We start from the raw sequence: 8,686 nt of genomic DNA, 5'->3' as shown, positions 1-8,686 counted from the left end.
CCTGCTGTACCCTTGTCCTGTCTGTGAAAGCTTTTCACCGGTAACTTGCCTTGCAGGAAAATTCAGAACTGAACACAGCAAAACATTCTGTGAAGCTATGAACTTTGCAAAATTTTCATTAAAAATGTTTAAAACCAATGACATTTTTCATGGAACATTTCAGTCTTGAGTTTGGAATGGCTTTCAGCTTTGAAATTAAATTTCCCTTCTAAAAATGAAAAAAATGAGCATTGAAAAGAAATCTTTTGATACTTTTACAACCCAATGTGACAAATGAGCCATTTTTCACAATGCCGATTTGTTGAAAATACTTTTAACAGGTCATTCCAAACAGGCTTTTTTTTCCAAAATATTGACAATTTAAACAACTCTCATAGGTTGTTTGGCCTTGGGTTTGTTGGCTTTGGATTTTTTTGCCTAGCTCTAGGACTACATATTTAGTGGTGGTGTTTTTTGGGTTTTTTTGGATGCAGTTTACCACAGATTCCAGTCATCCGGATACTCGTGATTTTTAATTAATTGCTTTACCACTCCTGGCTGTAAAAATTGTCAGAAATATAAATGAAATATCAACAAATATACTGCATTCTACTTGTATTCTGCGGGGTGAGGGAAAAAGAAAAAAAAATAAAAAGAAAACTGGAATTGTGAGTTGCAAACTTGGCCTTCCTCTGAGTGAGTTGTTGGTACATTTGAGACTCTACACAGGATATGTTCTCATTTCTTCTAAGAGTTATTCCACTCTTCAACATTTAGCAGGACTATCTGAATGCTGTGATTGTCACACCCTTCCTAAAAAGCTCTTTTACTCCTTTTTCAGGTACAATATTACCTCTGTTGTTTCAATTGCAGATACCCAAACTTCCCTCCTACCGTAACACTTACGGCATTTTCCACCGGTGGTATCTGGGGCGGAGGGGGAGGGACGATGGGGGAGGGGGAAGAAAAAAGATGGAGTGCAAAATGGGGTGGAACAGAATAAATTTAATTCAGTATAAAATCATACAATGCAAAGAGGTTCTACTCTGAGTAACTATTGTAAGTTACCGAATAAAATTCTCTACTGTTGCTAATGTAAGTGCTGCTTTATTTAATGTATTATGTTACCGCTATTTCTAGCGTGGCCCACCGACATGAGGAAGGGACCACCACACCGATCCATCTAAACATAGTGCCTCGGAGCTGGCAGTGACAGGGACCAGGTGCCTCTGATTAAACTGCAAGGAGGCGGCAAAGGATGAAACCGTGAATCCTTCTGGAAATGTGAGCGGGGTCCTGCTGCCGTGGGTTCGAATGGAACTGGATGGCCTTGGGGTGGTAATGCCGTGCTCCCAGCCCCCCGGGACCTTACCCTCCAAAGCACAAAGCAGGAGCCAGGGCAGCACAGTGCTGGCTGCTGCAGCCTCCCCAGAGCCTGTCGATAGCTCGCAGAGTGGCAAGAAATTGACTTTACCATCCTGAAACAGTGGCTCTCACAGCTATTTACAACAACTTAGAAAGTCAGCACAGCGTTCAATTATTTCCCTGCTCCTTCAGAAAGTTAAAGAGGTAAGACAGAAGGTGAGAAACACATAAAGACAAAACATTACCAGGATCTGCACAATCTGCTGGGAGCAAAGCATCGCTATATGGCCCCATTCACAGTAGCATTATCTGTCTTTCCCTCCCAGCTCACCCACTGACTCGGAGCAATTTCAGTTTTAATGAATGCTTAAATTCAAATATCATCACAAAACTATCCAAGACTCTGCATACAAATATTTGTTTTATTCCTTTTGTGCAAGGTGGCATCCTTTTCAGCCTGACTGGAAAGAAGCCCAGCCAGAACCTCAATGGGTATCAGCAGAGCCTGCATTACCCTATTTTAAACATCTGCACAACGCACACTGGCATCACAGGTAGTTTTGGTGCCTCAGTTAAGCAAAGCTCTGCTGGAGATGGAGCTTACAGGCAGCCAGCCCTTTCCTTGCTGGTGGTGGACTGAGGCATCCAGCAAGCTCCAAAGGCCAACTGGAAATTCCAATGTGTTTTCAGTTTCAGTGCCCCTGCTTGCTTTTCTCCTACAAAAGAAAAAATAGCCCTCAGTCAGCTTTTTTTTTTTTTTTAATTTTGTATTTGTTACTTTACCCTCTTCCCCAGCCAGCCTTAATAATCTCCTCTAAAAAACTGAATTCTCTCAAAGCCAGTCGCACAGAAGATTTTCTGTGCCTTTGAATATTTCCCCATCCCATGGAAACCCCTGGCATGCTGCAGAGCGTTGGCCCAGCTCATCACAAAGCAGAGGTATAACTCATGCTGCTTGAAGACAAGGAGAAAGAGCACAGGAATTACATTGATGGATTCACTCACTAATTATTCATTAAGATAATGAGAACAAGCTATCAGAAGGATTTCTGAAAGAAGCGTGTTTGAAGGAAGGACCCCAGAGGTAGAGTGAGCAGACCTGAAAGCAAAAAATTTGGAGGTGATGGGAAGAGGTGGCACAGGAGAGTGCTCGGAGGGCCACAAAGGCAGGGAGGGAGATGAGCCACCCTCCTGGCGATGGGGAGAGAAGCCTCCAGGGAAGCCATTTCTCATCGCTTTTTTATGAGAAGACCCTGGGGAGACCTGTCCCCTGGATCAGGCACCACGCACCGTGGCTATGAGCACTCCTCACAAGTGGTAGGGCGGGCGCTGCACAAAGGAGGATGAAGGAGCTGCCTTTTTCCTCCTCCCCTACGTGAGCAATCTGTAATATGTGCTCTCGCTTGGGGGCCTTGCTCAGAGAGCCAGGAGGAGTTTGTACAGGTGCTGATGCGCTCACTAACAAATTTTGCAAGAGCAGAGCTCTGCCAGCGGGGAGCCCGAGAGGTGAGGAGGTGAGAGCTGAGCACCGCCACCCCATGCGGTGTTCCATTATATACCTGCCTGACCGCACAGGGATGCGGAGCAGGGGGGAGCCCCCTCCCCAGCTCCCCCAGGGATGCCAGGAGGGTAAGGGCAGAGAGGGCAGCTTGCTGCTGAGAGGTGCTTCTGGCTGAAAGACGGGGCATTTGGGAAAGGTGGGGGAGCACAGGTGGGGTGAGAGTTGTGGTGGTCTGTTGACTGCAGGTACAGGCACCTGCTGGAAGGAAGTGCAAGCACGTGTTGGGCTCGGGGCAAGTTTCTGCGCTCCCTGGGCAGAGCGGGCGCCCCTCTCTGTAGCAGCGCCCAAGCTCTGCTTGGTGTCTGCAGCTGCTGCCTTGATTTACCCCTGCTGAAGTCCCATCAAGCAGCGCAGTTTTAATTGAGTGAGGGCGAGGGGCAGCGGGAGGAAGCTGTGGGGGGGAGGACAGAGGTACTTCCCCAGCACAGACCTTTACTCCCTCCCAGCTGCCTTCCCAGCTCCTCCTGCTGCCAAGGCTACCCTCGCTCAGACACCTGCGCCCGTGCCCATGTGCCCCCCTCTCTCCCCCCTCCTCTTGCCCATGCACCGATGGGGGTCCTGCAAGGACAAGCTTGATTCAAGCCCCCTCTGCAGAGCACCCACCGAGCCTGGCTGAGGTACTTGGTTACCTGTATGCAGCAGCCCCGTGCTGAGCCCCTGGACACCAGCCGAAGCAGCAGCACACCGTGCAGTGATCTGTTGCAGCAGCACGGCTGCTCACCACCAGTATCCCACATAGGGACGAGTGAGGAACCAGCACCTGATGTGCTCTCGCACTATCAGCCCTACCAAGTTCTAGTGCATCTCTCTGGCTGGGTTTGAGCTAAAAACTTCTCCAGGGGCTTTTGAAAATCCAGGCTCAATCTTCATGGCTAAGACATGGAGGTGGTGGTCACGTTCACCCCCTCACCTACCCTGCATAACACAGCAAAGGGTTTGATGCTTTGGCCGCAGTCCAGCAATATTGCTCTTTGAAACTAGTCTCACCTGCAGTAAACCCTAAGGAACAACAGCACCTTCAAATTCTTCTGGAAATGAAGCATTGAAGGAGGCTCTGGGATATTCATGTGAAGTTTCCAGTAAAGGAAACTGGAAGAAAAAGTGCTGTAGGTGGGATGATGAAGGGACCTGAGACTGAAAGGAGCAAAAAAAGGACAAAGCATGTCAAGAGGGTAGTGTGAATTTTGGTAAGAACAGGAGGAGCAAGGAAAAGGAGAGATGAGAGAAAGGAGCAGAAGAGCACTAAGACAAGGAAAGCCCCAGAGCAAGTCGAAGTAACCTCTGTAAAAGAAAAGGACACCGATCAACAAATACCTGTTGTAACACACATAGCAAAGGAAGCGGACAAGAAAATGAGTAAAAAAAGCACAATGTAAAGGTGATGGGAGGGAAAATACAGGGAAGGGAAGCGAGGCAAACGCAAGCCAAAACACATGAGGCAGGAGGAAAAGATGAGGCAAAAGGAGGTCGGGTTTCCACTAAAAGCAGGACCTTCAGGGCAAGGGGGGAGCCTATTTCACTGCAAAGCCAGGTGTAAGCAGCGCGGAGCTCTTCCTTGGGGTTTGCCCTTTCCCTCGAGTGCAGGGGGCAGTGGGCCGGGGCTGCTGACCCCACCAGCCAAGGGCACAGCATGGCAGCTGGCAGGCAGGATGCCAGGGCTCTGCCGCTGGGCCAGGCACGCACAAACCTGCCGGAGATACCGAGCCAGCAGCCCACAAGGCAAGGGGGAAACCATTCTGGCCCTCACTTGAAACTCCCGTTTTTCAATTTTGAGGCTACAGGCTCGCTTCTTACTGATGACCTACATTTCCCCAATAAAGCCAGATGATTACCAGCGCCTATGCGAAAGCCATTTCAGACGTAATCCTGCATTATGTCGAGGCTTATTATGTCTGCATTATGGCAAGCCTGAAACACTTCCCTGGTCCTTTTTCCACATCTGCGGGAAAAGAACAGAAAATTTTTCAAGCATTTTCTAAAAAAATCGCTTGCTGTCAACAACACTGTATCTTTTCGAGGATCTCCACAGCGAAATTCAGCTAGTTTACTGCAACACCCATGTACTAGTCCTCAGCTCTCCTTGGTGGCTTCCACCAGCTGGAGGAAACATCCAAGACTGGTGTGAGAAGTTCCCTTACCAAAACCCATCAGCTGGGGAGGAGGTAACCTCCTGCTTTTCTTCTGGTCATCTGGATAGTCTAAAGACCAGACGAAGACAAGACCCCACCACCCGTGCCTGACATCCTCGTCACACCGAGGAGGAGTCACCTCTGATTCCTACTGTGTCGGCAAAGGTACCCCTCATGTAAGGGCCAGCTGAAAACCTCAGCTGTGAGAGAAAAGCGCCATTTCTTTCCCATCCCAGACAAAAAGAATAACCCTGCCTGACCAAGAAATCCTTTCAGAAGTAAGTACGTTCCACACCACAAAAGAAAGGAATGAGGAAAGGGAATGGTCACCTGCAAAAGAGAGATGCTGGTGAGCTGGAGGTGCCTGAAGGTAAAAGGGCAGTTTGAAGGACTCCAGGAAATAATTAAAAGGGAAGAGAAGCACACACCTGGTGGAAAACAAGGGAGAGCAGATGTTGTCAGATGCAAAGAGTATCCACATCTGTAGCCAAGATTAATTGTGAGAGTAATGGGTTATTTGCCCATCTAGAATGCAGAAGTGAAGTGTTGTGTAGAAATGCCATTAATCTCCCTTGATGGGTACATTATTTCCACTGAATTCTACCTGACATTTCAAGTTGCTTTCAATATATTTTGTTGTATATTTTTTCACATTTTCAGTGCTCTATTGCCAAAGATTCTGGATCATCAAAATTAATCAGCAGCCTGGAACAGAGCCAGATACAACAAATAAAGAACCAGGCGCTTTTGATATTCTCCCAATCCTAGACGGATGTATAACTCACATTTATTGGTATGGGAAGGTCTGGGACTGCTCAGAGAAGGGAAAAAAAAAAAAGTTAAAGAAAAAATAACAACACCCATGTGCATTGTTGGGAGAAACTGATAGGCACTGCCGATGAACAAATGGCTACTACTTCTGCTTCGAAGCATTTGTTTGACTCATCATTTGGAGATCAGCAGAGAGAGAGGAGAGCCCAGGACTCACTCCTCGTGCCTGGTAAAACACCAGTAACTGCGTCAGACGCAATGGTGTTACACCAGTGTAACTGAGCGAGGTCTCTGAAGATGACTGCAAGTATCTGGGCTCCACACATAAAACCAACCCTGAAGGCCTGAATGCAAATTCAAAGATACTCCTTTAAGGGAGGAAAATATATTTGCTTAATTACCCCTGAAGGACAGCCTGATGCAATGGAAAAAAGCTTCCATGTAACAGAAGTAAATGACAGCCCCTGCGCCGGCTGCCTGCCATGGGGTGCTGTTACCCACACCCCAACACCGGCTGTGCCAGGGGTGCCCTGCGAAGCGCCAGCTCCCAGCCCATGGGCACGGCAGCAAGCAGCCGGCACAGGTGGGAAGGAGAAGACCTGAAGCAGAGGCACAGCGGTTCCCACAGGCCATGAGACAGCCAGGCGAGAAGCTTCAGTGGAAGAAGCAGCAGTTTTGGAAAGCCGGTGTGCTTTCCTCCTCATTGCAACTCGCCTTCCTCCCAACAAGTGAACCCTTCTTGAGGAGCCCGTGGTGGCTGCAGCTGAGCTAGCCTGGGGGCTGAGCCGGGGCCCCCTCCCCATGCAGGCAGCGGCGGGGCTCCTCGCCCGCAGCCCTCTGCATGGAGCCAAAATTAAAAATTCTGTTGAGAGGAAATCTCCTGCCAGCCAGTATCCCTGAGCTCAGAGAAATGCTGCAATAACAAATGCTGTGACAGGAATTTCATGCTGAGCCCCAGCACCAAGAGGACACTATCATTTTCCCATGCTATTTTGAAGTGATGCAAAGATGTCAGCATCAAGGGGACTTAAAGGACCCATTACGCAAAGCTCTTTGACAAATAAATAAAACATGAAAGTAGTTCCCTTTGCAGGAAGAGCAGGGGAGAAGAAGGATAAGGGGAGCGCTAGGAGCGGGAACACCATTTTTGTTATGGATTTTGCATGTTTAAAACCTGCCTCTGAAGGCAGCTTAGTAATTAGCAGCAGCTTACATTTACAAGGGTATTTTCCCACAGCTCCATCGCACTGGCTAATTGATGGACTTTCTGCTTTGCCAGTGAGGGAAGCAGGAATGGCCTTGCCTGCTGACACTCCTCGGTGCCCTGGCTACTACAGAGCCATCTCCGTTCACACACACACATCTCCACATACATAGATAGATACATACTTACACAGCAAGTGTATTTACAAACACTGCAAATATTTGGCATCTTAGAAAAGCTCTGATAGAGGCTTCTGTTTTCTCAAGGTATTTAGCATAAATGTACTAGCTAGGAAGCAGAATTGAATAAAACTGTTTGCCCTAAAAATAATTGAAACTGTGGCAGAATAAAGTTACTCTGAGAGATGCGCTTGCTTCACATATAGTTCGCGACTGTTATCTACACTACCTGTTGCAGGGCTGGACAAATTAAAAGATGATGAGATCTTGCTACTGTGCTGTATTTACCGCTATGGGCCCATTTAAATAAGGCACTTCTGAAAGCGATTGCTCCCAAAACCAAAAGTGAAAAGCATGAATCTTGTTGTTTGTTAGCTGAGTGCAGCAGCGTGCTGGTGCATACCGTGCTCCTCATCTCCACAACTTTTCCCACTGACTTCTGAGAAGGAGCAGACAACGGGCTGCCGTTGGGTTTTTTTCAAAAGGGAAGCCAGGAGGAGTCAGTGCAATTATTTTTGGCTCCTGCACACGGGGTATGGTGCCAGATAAGAACGCAATTGTTTGTGTTCTTTAGAAAAATCTTTCTAAAAAAAAAGATGGTTCTGAAGAATTCCTATCAGAATGCACGACCTTTATCAGTAACTAATGCAAGCTGAGTGCCTGAAATACAGGAAGAAGTCTTGGGTTTACCTTTTTCCCCGCTGGGAGGAACATTTCCGCATCATGGGTGAGACACCCGCAGACACCCTCCACGCCCGGTAGCAGCACCCACGGAGGCTGCGGGTCCCCTCCAGGGCTGGGGACCGTCCCGCTGCCTCGGGGGGTGCGGGATCAGCCCTCCCCCTGGTGCGGGGCAGGGAACACCCGGGCACCTGCGCTCAGCTTCAAGCCCGGGGGGTGAGGTGTGCTGCAGGGATCCGGTCAGGGAATCTGCAAAAGAAAGTGAAAGCGTTCCTGGAACGAGGGAGACCAAGCAGCCCCCTTTCCTGTGTGATGACTGCTTCAAACACCACATGCCCGCCCCCCCTCACCCCCCCCATCCCAGCAGGCAATGCAATACTGTGCATAGATTGCAATATGCAGATATCGGTTTGTCCAGTGGTTTTCCTGAATGGAATGTGCTCTCTCCCCCCTTCCAGCTGGGTCCCACCAGAAGGTGGCCGGCTCCTCGCACCAGCGAGCACTGACCTCCCGAAGCAGATGGGTGCCACATTTCCCAGGCTGGCACCCACAACCCTGCACGCTCCGAGACACCGCCAGCCCTCACATGGCTCCGTGCAGCTGGCAGGCAACAGCTCCACTGGCCAGGGGAAATTTCAGGGAGGACAGACGCTTTGCACGGTGCCGTCCGAGCCCGATGCTGTTATGTGCATGGGATGAACTGCAAGGGGAGAGAGGCTGCGTTAGGCTTTTCCTCAATTCTTCACCTGCAATATATATCCTCCTACAACCAGCCATCATTCCAACACACCTGCCAGCCAGCCCGGCCCATGACCGG

At 49.0% G+C, this 8,686-nt stretch overlaps 1 long non-coding RNA gene across 1 annotated transcript; it reads right to left on the bottom strand.

Moving 5' to 3' along the window:
• Positions 1–983: 983 nt before the first annotated feature.
• On the bottom strand, positions 984–8,147 carry LOC114012179 (uncharacterized). Its single transcript, XR_008746962.1, has 3 exons — positions 7,879–8,147; positions 4,738–4,844; positions 984–2,060 (listed from the first exon to the last, which is right to left on the bottom strand). It is a non-coding gene; the product is annotated as an uncharacterized LOC114012179 (long non-coding RNA).
• Between the last annotated feature and the right edge of the window lie 539 nt (positions 8,148–8,686).

The sequence above is a fragment of the Falco peregrinus genome, chromosome 4 (genome assembly GCF_023634155.1).
Source record: "Falco peregrinus isolate bFalPer1 chromosome 4, bFalPer1.pri, whole genome shotgun sequence".
NCBI classification, from domain to species: Eukaryota; Metazoa; Chordata; class Aves; order Falconiformes; family Falconidae; genus Falco; species Falco peregrinus.
The sequence above is the reverse complement of the archived record's forward strand: the minus strand, read 5'-3'. Positions and strand labels throughout refer to the sequence as shown.